The sequence below is a fragment of the Sorex fumeus genome, unplaced genomic scaffold (genome assembly GCF_029834395.1).
Source record: "Sorex fumeus unplaced genomic scaffold, SorFum_2.1 ptg000265l, whole genome shotgun sequence".
NCBI lineage: Eukaryota > Metazoa > Chordata > Mammalia > Eulipotyphla > Soricidae > Sorex > Sorex fumeus.
This window is the reverse complement of record NW_026606322.1, coordinates 42340155-42358122: the sequence shown is the minus strand read 5'-3', so window position 1 is coordinate 42358122 and position 17968 is coordinate 42340155. Positions and strand designations below refer to the sequence as shown.

At 37.3% G+C, this 17968-nt stretch overlaps 1 non-coding gene across 1 annotated transcript; it reads right to left on the bottom strand.

Moving 5' to 3' along the window:
• Positions 1–14505: 14505 nt before the first annotated feature.
• LOC130018724 (U6atac minor spliceosomal RNA) lies at positions 14506–14623 on the bottom strand. Its single transcript, XR_008791611.1, has one exon. It is a non-coding gene; the product is annotated as a U6atac minor spliceosomal RNA (small nuclear RNA).
• Positions 14624–17968: the final 3345 nt, after the last annotated feature.

Sequence of the window (17968 nt, the reverse complement as noted above, 5' to 3'; positions counted from 1 at the left end):
TCCCCTGAGCTGCCTTCTCCCTCAGCATTTGTGGCTGGCCTCCAAGCCATGGAGTGAACCTCCTGGTACTTATCTAGGCTATTCTTGGGTGTTAGTTTCCCTATTTGTTACTTTATATTCCCCAAATGAATGAAATCTTTCTATGTCTGTCCCTCTCTTTCTGACTCATTTCGCTTAGCATGTAGTACCGCTTGTATGTAAATTTCATGACTTCATCTTTTCTAACAGCTGCATAGTACTCCATTGTGTAGATAGATGTACCAAAGTTTCTTTAACCAGTCATCTGCTCTCGGGCACTTGGGTCTTTTCCAGATTTTGGCTATTGTGAATTGTGCAGCAATGAACATAGAAGTGCAGATGTCATTTCGACTGTACTTTTTTGCCTCGCTGGTATATATTCCCAGTTGTGGTATTGCTGGGTCAAATGGGAGCTCAGTTTCTAATTTTTTGAGAATCGTCCATACTGTTTTCCAAAAGGGCTGAACTAGTTGGCATTCCCACTAGCAGTGGAGGAGAGTCCCTTTCTCGCTACACCAGCACCAACACCAGTGGATGTGGGCCAGTCTCTGTGGTGTGAGATGATATCTCCTTGTTGTTTTGATCTGCATCTCCCTGATGATGAGTGATGTAGAGAATTTTCTCATGTGCCTTTTAGCCATTTGGATTTCTTCTTTGGCAAAGTTTCTGTTCATTTCATTACCCCATTTTTTGATGGGGTTAGATGTTTTCTTCTCGTAGAGTTCAACCAGTGCTTTGTATATCCTTGGTATCACCCTTTATCAGATGGTTATTGGGTAAATATCCTTTCCCATTCTGTAGATTGTCTTTGTATTCTGGTTGTTGTATCTTTTGAGGTGCAAAAGTTTCTTAATTTAAGAGAGTCCCATTTGTTTATCTCTATTTACACTTGGCTGGTCAGTGAAGTGTCGGTTTTGAAGATACCATTAGCCTCAATATCCTGGAGGGTTTTGCTGAACTTGTCTTCAATGTATCTTATGGATTTTGGCCTGATGTTGAGATCTTTAATCCATTTTGATATGGCTTTTGTGCAGAGTGTTAGGTTGAGGTCTAAGCCCATTTCTTTTGCATGTGGTTGTCCAGTTGTGCCAGCACCATTTGTTGAAGAGGTTTTCCTTGTTACGCTTCACATTTATTGCTCGCTTATCAAAGATTAGATGTTCATACATTTGGGGTTGTGTGTACAAATATTCCACCCTGCTCCATTGGTGTGCATCCCTGGCTTTGTTCCAGTACCATGCTGTTTTAATTATTACCGCTTTGTAGTAGAGTTTGGGGTTGGGGATGGTAATGCCTCCCCATGTCTTTTCCCCAAGAATTGCTTTAGCTATTCGTGGGCGTTTGTTGTTCCATATGAATTTCAGGAGTTCTTGATCTATTTCTTTGAAGAATCTCATGGGTATCCTTATAGGGATTGCATTGAATCTGTATAATGCTTTTGGGAGTATTGCCATTTTGACCATGTTGATTTTTCCTATCCATGAGCGGGGGATGTGTTTCCATTTTCTTGTGTCCTCTTTTACTTCATGGAGTATCGTTTTGTAGTTTTCATTGTAGAGCCCAACCTTCATTGCTTAATAGGAGTTCCGTATTTAAAGTCCAAATTTGTATAAACATTCTCTTGCTTTGTATATTTTTATACCACATGAATGAGATCATCCTGTATTTGTCTTTCTCCTTCTGACTTGTTTTGCATAAGTTATTAAGGTTATTAGTTCTATATAAATTGTATAAAAAGACAAGATTTTATCTTTTTAATAGTTAAGTAGTGCTCCATTATTTATATATATTAAAACTTTCTCCACTCACTTTTGGGCACTTGTGTTGTCTCTAGATCTTGGTTGTTGTAAGTAGTCCTGTAATGAACAAAGATGTGTGTGTGTGTGTATTTATTTTTTATTTTTTTGAATTTATGATGGTATTCTTGGAATAGGTGTCTAAGAATGGAATGGTTTCTGTACTGATTTCCACAGAACTTAATTAGTTTACATTTCTACTGACCGTGAATTAAGGTTCCATTTTCACTCCAACACTAACACTGGTTTTATATTTTTTGGATGGAATTGTTAATATATTTTTTTATTGAATCACTGTGAGATACAGTTACAAAGCTTTCATGTTTGAGTTTCAATCATAAAATGATCAAACACCCATTCCTCCACCAGTACACATTCTCCACTATTAATATACCTGGTATTACCCCCCCCCCCCCCCACTTTCTAAACCTCTCCTGCCTCTTTGGCAGACAATTTTCCCCATACTTTCTCTCTGGACTGGGGTGATAGCACAGCGGGTAGGGCGTTTGCCTTGCAAGCGGCTAACATGGCTGACCCGAGTTTGATTCCTCTGTCCCTCTTGGAGAGCTCAGCAAGCTACCGACAATGGAGATGTTACTGGGCCCGCTCGAGCAAATCGATGAACAACGGGAGGACAGTGACAGTGACTTTCTCTCTACTTTTGGTCATTATGGTTTGCAATACAGATTCTGAGATGATATCACGTTTGGTTTTTAACTTTCATAACTCATCTCCAATCCTGAACAATTCCTCCAACGATCATTGTCTTAGTGATCCCTTCTTTATTCCAGCTGCCTTCTCCCCCAGCTCATGAGACAGTCTATGGGACAATATTCCTTGCCCTTGTGTCTTCTGTCCTTGAGTGTCAGTATCATAATATGTTATAAAATAATAATCTTAAAAGAAAGACTATTTCTATAACAGTACCACTATCCTCCCGTTGTTCATCGATTTGCTCGAGCGGACCCAGTAATGTCTCTAGTGTGAGACTTATTGTTACCGTGTTTGGCATATTGAATACCTCATGGGTAGCTTGCCAGGCTTTGTTGTGTGGGTGAGATACTCTCGGTAGCTTGCCAGGATCTCCAAGAGGAGCGGGAGAATTGAACCCGGGTTGGCCTGGCTGGCCACATTCAAGTCAAATGCCCTACCGCTGTGCTATCGCTCCAGGATAACAGTATTAGACTTAATACAGGTGACCTATTTTTGAAATTGCTATTAAATTAAAATAAGCAAGAATCCTTGCAGAGTTAGGAAAACTTCTAATTAGAAGTCTATATTGGATTACTTCACAGAAGTCTTTAAGTTTTCATTCCATTTTAAAGTAAATGGAGCCCCAAATCACACATTGTATGGATTCTGGTGGTTCATAACTTATGGAAAACAAAAACTGAATATATCTTACTGGCATTCTATTAACAAAATTTGAAAAAAGGAATTTATATGAACTCACATGTCACTTTTTTCATGAAGTTAAAGAACAGATTTTATTTGGAGGTTTTAAGGAACAGAAAGGAGGGAAAGAAAAGTGAGAGTAAGGCATTCAAGAGAGAATTTGGGTTCCTCTAAGGACAGAGAACCCCAGGACACATCTCAAGAGGGCTGATGTGAGTGATATCATATATGCTCAGCATACATGGACACAGCAACACATGGGATCAGGCAGCATATGTGCATGCTTCCTTTTTTAAAGCTGACGTTCATAGGGTTTTCCCCAGGATGTCCTGTGTGGAACTTTTACCTAGGCAGGAGTTCAATGCTAGTGTGGTTGACAAGGGAGGTAGTATTGGAATGGTCTTCAATACTCCTTCTCTTGAACTTTCTGCCTGCTGGATCTTTTCTCGAGTGGGTCCAGCCTTCTCTAACCTGGGCAACTTCCAGGTAAACATATTATTAGGTCTTAGTTGTAGCCACAAGACAGATCTTGATGGCCTTGGAGGTAGGTGGTTTTACTGTTGCCCAGGAATTCCATTGCCAGGGGTACCCTTTTCTAATCCACCAACTTAAATCATCTTACCCCCTAAAGATTCCACCACCTTAAATTTTTAAGGGGAAAAAACCTCTTGATGCTGACAAAGGAGCTATAGAACCTGCCTGTACAAGGGGTGAAATCTCATGCTAAATCAGTTTTAATGGGGCCAAGGCAATGAATTTGTTGGGTTTTTGAAGTTATCGATATCTGAAAGAAAAATATCAGGTTAATTAGGCTGAGGAATGTCATTTTGAAATGAGTAGACCCTGGTAGAGTAAAAGGTCCTCTCTGTCCTAGTTGAATTTGCATGTTATCCATTAACATATTGATGCCTGCAGTGCTGCAATTCTGTATGAATTAAATCCATTAAAATGGTAACCACTGATGGTACATACCGGCATTGAACACTATCATATAATACTTAAAAAATCTGTACATTTATTTTAAAGACTGCCAGCTTTAATTGAAAATATTTTTATTAATTTATAAATCATTTTAATTGATTTAGGTATAGAGTCATTTTTTCATGGTTATTTATTTAGTATCAACTCCCTCAAAGGTCAGTTCAGGTGTTCTGGTAAATGCAAAATGACATAAGAATTCCGTGCATAATGGTCTGCTATTTTGAATTTGATGAATACAGATAACCTAAAGTAAAGAATAAGAGATACTGTTTTCAATTACCAGTTCTTCCTCAAAAACATTAAATAAGATATTCAAATACATTTTAATATATTATTTTAGGGCTTAAACTGAAAGCTATAGACTACATATATTGTATTTTTCAATCATTCTAATTGCAACTCTCTCCCACTGCAAGAACAAAGCAATGTCAAATGCTGTAAACATTCTAAGATGTGAACAAATGAAATTAAATAACTCTTATATTTGTGCATATCAACACTGCCTGTATCAAACTGAAATTTTTAAAGTTAATTCAGGAATTTGCTCGAGCGGGCCCAGTAACGTCTCCATTGGAGACTTTGTTGTTACTGTCTGGCATATTGAATACTCTCGGTAGCTTGCCGGGCTCTCCGCCCGAGAGGGGCGGAGGAATCGAACTCGGGTCGGCCCTGTTGGCCGCTTGTAAGGCGAATGCCCTACCGCTGTGCTATCGAGCAAATTCAGGAATGAATGAATAAGCTTCAAATATTACTCAATAGCAGATAGTAGAATGGCTTACTCTGAATTCCCTAGCACTTGTTTATGCCATTGTTCTATCATTAATTTTGTGCTTCTTTTCATTGTATTTTTAATTATTTTGAAAGGATAGGTAACTGTACTTGGAATGATCCTTGAGCACATTGTGTTAAGTGAAATAAAACTATCACAGAAGGACAAATATTGCATAGTCCCACTTATGTGAGATTATATGAATTAGCTAAACAAATATCATTAAAAAGTGGAATAGTGGATTCTAGAGACTGGATAGAGAATAAGAAACTACTAATCCATGCGATAACATTTGAATTAAATATGATAGCTAACTCTAGAGGTCTCTTATATATCATTACACCTCTACTCATTCATTGCTTGTGCATTTTAAAATACGTTGATAGGAAAGATCTAACATTAGCCATTTTTGACACACCAAATAATATTAAAATAAAGTAGTTATATGTCCAATAAATAGCAAAATAAGGGCTCATTGTCATTTATTTAAGCCTTTTCATGTTTCTTAGAATGCTTTTACATACGTATTTCAAATTATACTTGTGTTTGTATAATTTAAGACATCAAAATAAGACAGCTTAACCAATAATCACAGTTTCTACCTCTTTCTTTTTTCTGTTGTTCTTTCATTTTTCTTCCCTCATTTCCTTCTCTTCTTCTCCCACACCTCATTTTTCATACTTTTTAATTTAAAATAAATTACCTGCTATGTAAACAGTTTTATGGGGATATGATTGATATGAAAAATGGTACATGCTTAAAGTATATGATTTAAAACTCTTTTGCATATTTGAATGTTCAACTATAATATCTCCACTCTTAAGATAAGGGACAAGTCCATCATTTCCAATGTCTCTCAAAGTTCCTTTTAATCCTTTCAACCTAACTGTTCCCAAACTGATCAACCACTGATCAGATTTCTGTTCCCAATCTTACACTGGTTGAGAGGTAGAAGATCTGAAAATTAAGGAAACGTGGATAGTTGCCAGAATTCCTTGCTTGCTTACTCTATGCTGTTGAAATGTTTGAGGAGTTGATTCAGAAGTCAACTTCCTATTTCCAATTCAAATTTTATAGACTTCCTGGAGTATACATGCTTTTATCCAACCATGTCTTATCTAATTACATTTCTTATTTGTTTTTGTATAATAGGTAATGGAAAATACTCTGTGAATATTTTTATATTACATTTTATAATTTTATAGTCTTATCTTGATATTTTATCTTTTTAGTCATCTTTTATACAGGAAAAAGAAACTTCTTTGTTCAAGTTGCATGTGTTTTCCTCATGTTTCACATTGCATAGAGTTGTCATCAAGAAAAATGTCATGCAAATCTCACATTTCTTTCAGGCTCAAGGAAGATAGTAGGATCAATAATAACTTATCTTTTAGTTGTCACTAATTATAAGATAAGATTTGTGTTAACAAATCTTTAAAGTTTTTCAAAGTTTCCTAGAGTCTCTTGTCTTTTATTCTAACTCAATGGCAATTATTTCCCACACTCTTTTATTTTTGTTTGTTTGTTTGTTTTTCCTATATTCTTAGGTGATTATTCATCTTCTCTTTTTCAAAATCATAGGAGATTCCCCAGTGCCTTGCCTAGGGTCTATCTTTTTTTATATATTTATCTCAGTCATCTTATCCATTTTCAGGGTTTTAACTACCATCATTTGAAAGAACACATCTCCAGGACCTCTTTATTTAGATGTCAAAGAGACATCTTAAACTTAACATGACCCAAATGCTCATGACTTTATTTCTCCAAACCCAGGCCTCTATCACTTTCCTCATTTCAGTAAATATGACAGTGCGTCTTCTCCAGTAAATGATTCAAAAAAATTATCAAATCATTTTCTATTTCATTTTTTTTCATAATTATATGTCCAGAATTTTAGACAAGCTTCCTTACTGATATACTTCGACAGTTTTATAATCTCTTCCCTTTGTAGACTGAGAGTGCGACATCATCTGGGAAGGGATGATAGTATAGTGAGTAGGGCCTTTGCCTTGTATGTTTGGTCCATAGCCCCAATATGGTCTCCCAGACCTGCCAGGAGGGATCCCTTAATATAAAACCAGGAGTAAGCCCTGAGCACTAATTGTGACTCAAACAAACAAATAAACAAAAAAGAAAAGGAAAAAAAATATAGAATATGACCATGTCACACTTGTTCTAACTTTACAGTCACCACTAGTGACATGTATAACAAAATCTATTCCTTACTTTTTTTATCAAATGCTTCTAGAAATTTATTTTCTTTACTCTTCTAATATTCTACTATTTTCCTTGCGAGACTCCACATTTTACTTTCAGAGTTTACATGAGTTATATTAAGTCACCGATTTTTAATTTAGAACATCATAGGGGAATGATAATCCTTCACAGTATTCAAAACTAAGCTTAAATGCTACTTTTTGGAGTGGTCTTTTTGATATCTCAATCTAAAACACACTCTTTCACATAAACATCTGATTTTGATAAGTGCATAATTCTGGTACATAGTTAATATACTTAGGATAAGTACATACACAAAGAGCTACAGACATAATGTATAATTAAAATATATTATAATTAATACAATATGAATATAATTATATCTATAGAAGTAAATCTATGCAATATAAATTATTATAATACCAATGTAAAGAATATTATCTATTATATGCATATATAAGATAATGTGAATTCAAACTATTAGTGGGATGTAAATTTAAGCTAATATTTAATATAATATCTGGATAGAGTCCACATGTTGAATTAAATTCTTATAAAATAATTTTTACTGAAGGAAGATAGAATAGTCTAAATAGAAAATATATTGTAGTGGTATTTTTGGAAAAAATTCTCTATAAACTCAAATGACTTATTAAAAATTGTGCCAAGGTATTGTCACTATAACTACTAAAATAAAACCCCACTATTATACATTTTGATTATTTTTGGGGGGATGTTTTACCAGGTATCTCAATGCCAAAGAAATATATTGTACTGACATGGATATAGAAATAACATCAACAAAATTAGAACATCCCCGAAAACAATCTTACCTAGGAGGGTGTTTGACAGAAGAGATGATACATGTAGATTAGAAATAAAACACCATTAAAACTAATGGGTTGGTCTTTACAAAATGCATTCATCAAATATGTGTATGTTTCCTGTCATGTATAACGGTGATGTTTCCATTAGAGACTTATTCATTACCAACTTTAAGTTCTCTGTCCATCTAAAGTGGATTCATTATTCATTTTACATTTTATTTTTATTCAAGCAAGATATTTTCTCCCATACTTATATGTGCATTTGATCAACAATTTGCATATGCAAAAGTTCACATAGTTGTATTTGCATGGCTGTTTCAACTTCCTATGTTGAAGAGTTAGGGCTATAACATCTGACTCAGCAACACAATAATATCCCAATTTTTTATGTGTAAGATGAATTAATCAGGTGCATATCACAGGTAGGGTAATTTTATACAGAAAGGTAAATTAATTATCTTTATCAGGAGTTTTTTCAGTTATGCATGCTCACTGGACACGATGGTTTATATTGTAACATGGAAGTGTAATATGTGTTGCTTTGAGATTTGGTGAAATGAATATTAGGCTCAATTGTTGGTTTGTTTTGGGTCTCCCAAGTGTTCTGGAAGCCTGAAGGAGTGCTCTGTCTAGTGGTGTTCAGGGGACCAGGTGGTGTTGGGAATTGAACAGAGGTTGGCAGCATCTAAAGTATGTGTCTTTTTTTTTGTATGTTACTTCACGATTTTTATTTGTATTTTATTAATACATGGTTTTTTATATTTATTTATTGAATCACTGTGGGAAAAATTACAAAGCTTTCAGGTTTAAGTCTCTGTCATGCAATGATCAACACCTTTCCCTTTACCAGTACTTATTTTTCACCACCAAGAACCCCAATATATGTCCCTTCCCAGCCCTCCCAATGCCTGTGAGGCAGATGAATACTACTTAATTCTCTATCTACTTTGATTACATTCATTATTTTGACAAAAGATGCACCATTATTGTTTAGGGTTTACACCCAAAAATCAGAATGTTGAAAACGCATTGTGAAATAATTTGTTTTCTATAGCTGGTTATGAGAACCATATGATGTCATACTGCGGCCACGTGATTTTGGATTTCTGATATTTTACTTATTAAGCCTGGAGGGGTTTCTGCCAAGAGTCAGTTAATTACAAGATTGGTTTATGTGGCTCTGGAGCCATGGCTGTGCTGGAGAACCGCTTGTGGGGGGCAACTTGTGACCTCAGTAAGGCGTGAAGGATGAGCCTGGAATGCCCCCTTCCCATGAGGTTGCGGTTGTTCCATCACCACTGGCTTATATCTGGCTTTCCAAAATGCTCCGAGGCAGCCACCATTTTGCTGCCCAGGGGGAAAAAGGCGGAAGGGAGTGACATCTTTTTCCTCCTGGGGATGCATGGTACCATGGATTAACGCAAAATCCATTCACTTTTCTGCTGCAAGCTGCCAGGTTCTGCATTAAGTCCTTGTGCCTCTGGAGCCATGGCCATGCCAAAAAGAGCCTAAAGTATTTGTCTTAATCCTGTGCTATCTCTCTAGTACCAATAGGGTTCATTTGGCGTAACTGCAAGTTTTTCCAATTTGCAACCTTATTATCCCATTTCACTATGGATATGTAAGTCGCTACACTCAGAAGCATTCTTGTAAAAGGGAGTAGATGAAGTTTCTCTGTATCCTGTATATATGTATATATATAATTTATATGTACATATACGGTTTCAGAATATGATTTGTTTTTTTCTGTCAGAGGTCTTATGAATCCAGTTTTGGATTTTTGCTTTGTTACTAAGGATTTGGGATGTGTGGGGAGAAAGAGTTTGAACTAGTGAAGGGCTTTCCAATTTACTGTTCTTGGGACAAGAACTATTTGATGTATAAAGTCCCTTGCTTGTGACTGAACCCATTTTATTCTGAGCACAGAATAATCCTCCTGTTCCTGCTGTATTTATCTGTAGTCAGCAATGGTTAGACTTTTTAAAAGTTAAATAACTGTCATTTAGAAAGTTATTGATAGGTAAGCCTTGGGTGTAGTATATTTCAACACCAATCCCATGAATGATGTTAACTTCCCTCTACCAGCTTCCCCATATTCCCTCCAGAGCCCAGCCCCCATGTGTCAACTAGACAGGCACATTCAAAAGTTCTGGTGGTTGCAGCGTATAGAGGTCTACCTTTAAAGACAGACTTCTTTGGATTCCCAAGGAATTGGGGTGGGGGGTTTAATTTATCAGTCAAATTGCTAAAATAACATCAATTTGGGAGGAAGTGTGGGTGTCCTTATAAACCAGCTTACAGGAGTCTTACTGATGTGGTTGCATCACTTGATTCGTTCTCCTCTTGGTCCAAAATCTACCCAAAATGTGTGACTATAACTCTGATCTTTACACCACATACTTTCAGTTATTCAGTTATTCAGTTATTCATCTATCAACAAGCCTTTGGTGAAAAGTTGATGTAAGTTCCACTAGACCCTACCAGTATATATATATATATATATATATATATATATATGTATATATATGTATATTGTCTACACATTATTTACACATTCATAAAACTTGAGTTTATAACTATACTTTTAATGTTCCCATTATTTATTTATTTATTTATTTAGGTAGCTTAGGCCACACTAAGTGGTGCTCAGAGTTTTCTCCTGTTGCTATATTCAGGGACCATTCCTGGCAGGGCTCAGTTTATTATAAGTCGTGCTGGGGATTTAACCCAGAACTATGTGCAAGACAAGCATCCTTCCCACTGTGCTGTCTGTCTAACTCTCTAAGTTTCCAATCTTAGTAAAGGTAATGCTGTAGAAATAATTGTAGACTCATAAAAGTATATGAATAACCTCATATTTCAAGTGAGGGTTAATTTTTAGATGATTTAGTGTTCACTTACATGCTTTTACATTTTTTACTTTGTCCGAATGGTGCCACATTAAGACACAGGAGATACATATAGCAAGCTAGTTGAAATACGATTAATAACAAATGTTTATATATTTTTTTATTCTCCACTTTTGTTCGTCAAGTTTTGGGCCACACCTGGCAGTGCTCAGGGTTTAATGCTGGCTATGTGCTCAAGGATCACTCCTGGCTTTATTTTGGGGACCATATTGGGTATCTGGGGATTAAACCTGGGTGAGTAACTTGCAAGGAAAGCAATTTACCTGCTGAACCATGACTCTGGCCCGTCACCACTTCTTTAATTGCTAATATGTACTATAATGATACTTCACATAAAAATGAGAGAAAGCAAGAAGCTTCTCTTTATAAACAGATACTTCATTAGTGCAAAAGAGAAAAAATGTACTTTAAAAAAGAAGTCTAGCAGCTCTTCCTCTTTGTCCCCCAAGCTGAGCTGGTCTTCTCCCCCACCCAGGTCAGTTTATCCGCCGCTTCTCGAACCCGGCACTTGAATTTCTCACTGCAAGCCACCCAGGCGTCCTCTCGGACCTTGGGAGACAAAGCAGCCCTGAGCCTCTGCCTCTTCCTCTTCATCCCCCAAGCTGAGCTGGTCTTTTTCCCCACCCAGTCTTTACTCCCCCCACACAACCAGGTTCCGATAGGGGTGTGGCCACTTTAGAAGTGGGCGTGGCTTCTGTAGAAGTAGGTGAAGCCTAATTTTCAGTGGGCCAATGCTCATGAGGCTGTAGGTAGTTTAGTCATACCAAAAATCTAGTCCCCACACCTATAATCCAACATAGAGAAACAACGTAAATCCCCACCACAAGGGGAGATCGATGAAAAGAGTCCAGAAGCCTCTTTAGGTGCTACTCACCTAAGGGACCTCTCTGACAAAGAATTTAGATACGAAGTCATAAAGATGTTCAATGAACTCAATGAAACAGTCAGACAGATATCCAGTAACATGACAGAAAAAAATCGACAAATTATGGGAAGAAATGAGAGCAGAAATTGGAAAGCTATGCATAGAAATGTAAAGAATGAAAGATTCTGTACATGAACTAAGAAACTCAGTATGTGCCCTCAAAAGTAGAATGACCACAGCTGAGGAAAGAATCAGTGAGCTGAAAGATCAGCTGCACCAAGCCAACAGGCAACAACAAACAATGGCAAGGGACCTCAAAATAGCTCAAGAAAGAATCAGAGTCCTAGGAGACGATTCCAAGAGGAACAACATTAGAATCATTGGACTACCAGAAGCTCAGGGAAACAATCCCAATGAAAAAGCCACGGTTAAAAAAAACCATTGCTGAAAAATTCACAGAGCTCGACAATGCAGCCATTCAGATTCAGGGAGCCTGAAGGGTGCCAGCTAAAAGAAACCCTAAAAAAAAAACACTCCAAAACGTATCATAGTTAGAATGATCGATGCTGCTGATAGAGACACAATACTGCAAGCAGCAAGGTCAAAGAAGGAATCACATACAAAGAAGCACCCCTTAGATTCACAGCAGATCTATCAGAGGAAATCCTCTACTCCCAAAGGCAGTAGCGAGATATAATGAAAAAATTCACTAAAATGAATGCTTCACCAAGAATACTCTGTCCAGCTAAACTCTCACTCAAACTCAAAGGAACAGTACACAATTTTCTAGATAAACAGCAGCTCAGGAACTTCATACACATAAAACCAAACCTAAAACAAGGGTTAAAGGGGCTACTATAAGACAAGACAAACCATACAACCACAACAGATACTTACAAAAAGATGACACAAAACCCCATAACAATAATCTCTCTCAATGTCAATGGTCTAAATTCACTATTTAAGAGGGACAGAGTGGCAAAATGGATTCAGAGACAGAACCCAACATTTTGCTGCCTACAAGAAACTCATCCAATTGTCGGAGCAAACACAGACTCAAAGTGAAAGGCTGGAAAACAATCCTGCAAGCAAACAGCTCCTTCAAAAAAGCTGGGGAGGCCACACTAGTATCCGACAACATTAATTTCAGGTTGAAAAAGATTAGAAGGGATAGTGAAGGCTATTTTCTCTTCAAGGGATACATACAACAGGAAAAAATCACACTCTTAAATGTATAAGCACCCAAAGAGGGAACAGCTAAATATTTAAAACAACTGCTAACAGATTTTAAGGAGGACACTGCTAGCAGCAACACAATAGTAATTGGAGACTTCAACATCACCTTATTGCCTCTGGATAGATCAACAAGAACAAAACTCAGCAAGGAATCATTGGCTTTGAAAGAAGAAATAGACGAGAAAGGGCTTATAGACCTATACAGGACTTTACACCCTCCAAAGAAATAATACACATTCTTCTCCAGTGTGCGCGGAACATTTTCCAAAATAGACCATGTTCTAGGCCACAAAACATACCTCAATAGAATCAGGAAGATAGAAATAGTATCAACCATCTTTTCAGACCACGATGTACTGAGAATAGAAGTGAATCACACACAGACACAGAAAACCAAACTAAACAGCTGGAAATTAAACAACTCAAAGCTGAACAATGAGTGGGTTAAGAAAGAGGTCAAGGACAAAATCAAAATATACCTGGAAACAAATGAGAATGAAGACATGAGCTACTAGAACTTATGGAATGCAGCGAAAGCCATATTAAGGGGGGAAATTTATAGCTCTGCAAGCATTTCTCAGGACGGATGAAAGGATGCACATAAACAACTTGACTTCACAGCTCAAGACCTTAGAAAAGGATCAACAGAAAGAGCACAAATCTGGCAGAAGGAAAGAGATCATAAAACTTACAGCAGAAATCAATGACATGGAAACCAAAGAAACAATCCAAAAGATCAATGAAACCAAGAGCTGGTTCTTCGAGAAAATAAACAAGATAGATAAACCACTAGCAACACTCACAAAGAAACAGAGAGAAAGAACCCTAATAAACCAAATCAGAAATGAGAAGGGGGATATCACAACAGAAATCAAAGAAATTCAAAAGATCATCAAAGACTACTTTGAAAGGCTGTATGCCACGAAACAAGAGAACCTAGAAGAAATGCATCAATTCCTGGATTCCTGTCATCTCCAAAAGTTGAATCAAGAACATCTAGAGTACCTGAACAGACCTATTAGCATCAAAAAAATCGAAACTGTAATCAAAAGTCTTCCCAAAAACAAAAGCCCAGGTCCAGATGGATTCACTAGAGAATTTTTCCAAACATTTAAAAAGAACCAGTCCTTCTCAAGCTTTTACAGGAAATTGTAAAAACAGAAACCTCCCAAACAGTTTCTATGAAGCCCATATCTCTCTAATACCAAAAGGAAACAAAGACACCACAAGAAAAGAAAACTACAGGCTGATATCCCTGATGGACACGGATACGAAGATTCTCAACAAAATACTAGCAAATAGAATTCAACTACTCATCCAAAAGATCATACACCATGACCAAGTGGGATTCATCCTGGGATGCAAGGATGGTTTAACACTTGGAAAACAATTAACATAATCCATCATATCAACAAAAGAATATATAAAAACCATAGGATCATATCAATAGAGGCAGAGAAAAGCATTTGACAAGATCTAGCACCCGTTTATGATAAATAACACACCCTCGCCAAAATGGGGATAGTGGGGACTTTCCTCAATATAATTAAAGCCATCTACCACAAGCCTTGTCAAGGGGAGTGCTAACCTTCTCTCCTTTCATACAACACTGGAGCAATAGCACAGTGGGTAGGACGTTCGCCTTACAAGCGGCCAACATGGCCCACCCGAGTTCGATTCCTCCGCCCCTCTCGGAGAGCCCGGCAAGCTACTGAGAGTATTCGATATGCCAGACACAGTAACAACAAAGTCTCCAATGGAGACGTTACTGGGCCCGCTCGAGCAAATCGACGATCAATGGGAGGGCCTTACTTTACCTTACCACAAGCCTACAGGAAGCATCATCCTCAATATGGAAAAACTGAGAGCCTTCCCCCTAAGGTCAGGGATGAGACAAGGATGCCCACTCTCTCCAATGCTGTTCAATATAATACTGGAAGTACTTGCAATAGCGATTCGGCAAGAAAAAGATATTAAGACATCCAAGTCGGAAAGGAAGAAATCAAGCTCTCACTATTCGCAGATGATATGATACTATACTTAGAGAACCCTAAAACCTCTACCAAGAAAATCCTAGAAACAATAGACTTGTATAGTAAAGTTGCTGGCTATAAAATCAATACCCAAAAGTTCATGGCTTTCCTATATGCAAAAAGTGAAAGAGAAAAAAGTGACATGAAGAAAACAATCCCATTCAAAATTGTGCCCCAGAAAATCAAGTGCATAGGAATCAGCTTAACTAAGGAAGTAAAGGACCTGTAGAATTAAATCTACAAAATGCTACTTCACGAAATAAAAGAGGACACGAGGAAATGGAAAAATATCCCCTGTTCATGGATGGGGAGAACTAACATTGACAAAATGGCAATACTTCCCAAAGTACTGTACAAATTCAACGAGATCCCTATTACGATACCCATGACATTCTTAAAGATATTGAGCAAACACTCCTGAAATTTATATGTAACATTAAGCCCCCATGAATATTTAAAGCAATTCTTGGGGAAAAGAAAATGGGAGGAATCAACCTCCCTAATTTCAAATACTACTACAAAGCAGTAATAATTAAAACAGCATGGTACTGGAACAAAGGCAGAGCTGTAGACCAATGGAACAGGATTGAATATACTGACATCTTCCCCGCCAAGAATATGATCATCTAATCTTTGATAAGGGGGCAAAAAAAGTGAAGTGGAGCAAGGAAAGCCTCTTTGACAAATTGTGCTGGCAAAAATGGATGACTACATGCAAAAAAGTCGGCTCAGATCTCTGCCTAACTCCATGTACAAAAGTAAGACCAAAGTGGATTAAAAACCTCAACATCAGACCGGAATGCATAAAGTACACTGAGAAAAAGTTGGCAAAACCCTCCATGACATTGAAGCTAATGGTATCTTCAAAGATGTCACACCACTGGCCAAGCAAGTGAAAACAGAGATAGACAAATGGGACTATCTTAGTCTAAGAAGCTTCTGCACCTTCAAAGAAACAGTGACCAAAATACAAAGACAGTCTACAGAATGGGAAGGGATAGTCACCAAATACACATGCGACAAGTGGTTGATATCAAGGATATAAAAAGTAATGGTTGAACTCCACCAGAAGAAAACAACCAACCCCATCAAAAAATGGGGCTATGAAATGAATAGAAATTTCTCAAAAAAGAAACCTGAATGGCAAAAAGGCACATGAGAAAATGCTCTACATCATTAATCATCAGGGAGATGCAGATCAAAACCACAATGAGATATCATTTCACACCACAGAGACTGTTCCAAATCCACAAGAACAAAAGCAATAGGTGCTGTTGCGGATGTTGTGAGAAAGGGACCCTCCTTCACTGCTGGTGGGAATGCCGACTGGTTCAGCCCTTTTGGAAAACAGTATGGACGATTCTCAAAAAATTAGAAATTGAGCTCCCATTTGACCCAGCGATACCACTCCTGGAAATATATCCCAGAGAGACAAAAAAGTATATTTGAAGTGGCATCTGCACTTGTTTGTTCATTACAGCACTCTTTATACTAGCCAGAATCTGGAAAAAAACCTGAGTGCCCGAGAACAGATGACTAGTTAAAAAAAGTTTGGTACATTTACAGAAAGGTGTACTATGTAGCTGTTAGAAAAGATGAAGTCATGAAATTTACATACAAGTGGTACTACATGTAAAGTGTCACGTTAAGTGAAATGAATTTGAAAGAGAGGGATAAACATAGAAAGATTGCATTCATCTGGGGAACATAAAGTAACAAAATAGGAGACTAACACCCAAGAATGGCTGAGATTAGTACCAGGAATTTTGCTCCATGGCTTGGAGACCAGCCACACATACTAGGGGAAAAGGGAGCTCAGATAGAAAGGGGGCACCAAATATAGGGTGTTGGGAGGATCCTCCCAGGATGGGATAAGCATGCTGAAAGTAGACTATAGACCAAACCTGATTGCTACTCAATGCCTCTTTTGCAAACCACAACACCCAAAAGGAGAGAGAGATCAAAAGGGAATACCCTGCCACAGAGGCAGAGTGGGATGGGTTGATGGGGAGTGGGAGGAATACTGGGATCTGTGGTGGTGGAAAATGGGCACTGGTGGAGGGATGTTTGTTTGATCATTGTACAATTGAAACCCAAGCACAAACTTTTGTAAGTCTAGAACTGTACCTCATGGTGTCTCACTAATAAAAATAAAATAAAAAATAAAATAAAATAAAATAAAACTGAAAAAAAGAGAAGAAATTTTATCTTAACAGGATTAGTGATCTTCTTAACAAAATCCGACATAGGGTAATAGGAAAAGCACAGGGATTAAAGCATTTTCCTTTGTGTGCAGCTGACCCCAATTTGATTCCAAGTATTGCATATGGGTTCCTAAGTATTTTCAGGAGTGATTGCTGAGGACAGAGGGAGGAATAAACCCTGTGCACTTTTGGGTGTGGCTCAAAAACAAATGAAACAATTTATAAAACCTAACAAAGAACAGACTTTTAATTTTTTTCCATTTATACGCCATTACTTTGTGGAATTGCTTTCGGTTTATTGTATCTGATTCCAATACTAAGTTGACATTTTCTATGACAAGCCTTATTAATTTGCAAGAATTATTTCTTCTGGCAGTATATACTTAGAAAGCATCATATTAGAAGGGACTGGAAGATGGAAAAATGGAAGGAAATTAAATAATTTAATATATTAAATAGGAAAATGTTATGCAACAGCGCTAGAAGAAATTCCATGAATTTGAATAATAGATGGTGAAGGTTCTTGAGTTCTTCAGAATATTAGCATCTCCATAAAAGGGCTTGAGACTTGGAAAGGATCCTAACAAGTCATCTGGCATTGCCTTACCTTCAACAAAATCTCAACTAAAGCATCTTAGGCAGAAGCAAAAATCCATTAGAAATCTTTTACAGGAGGATATTCATCAAATTTTCCCTAGGGACCACTTAAACTTGGGAG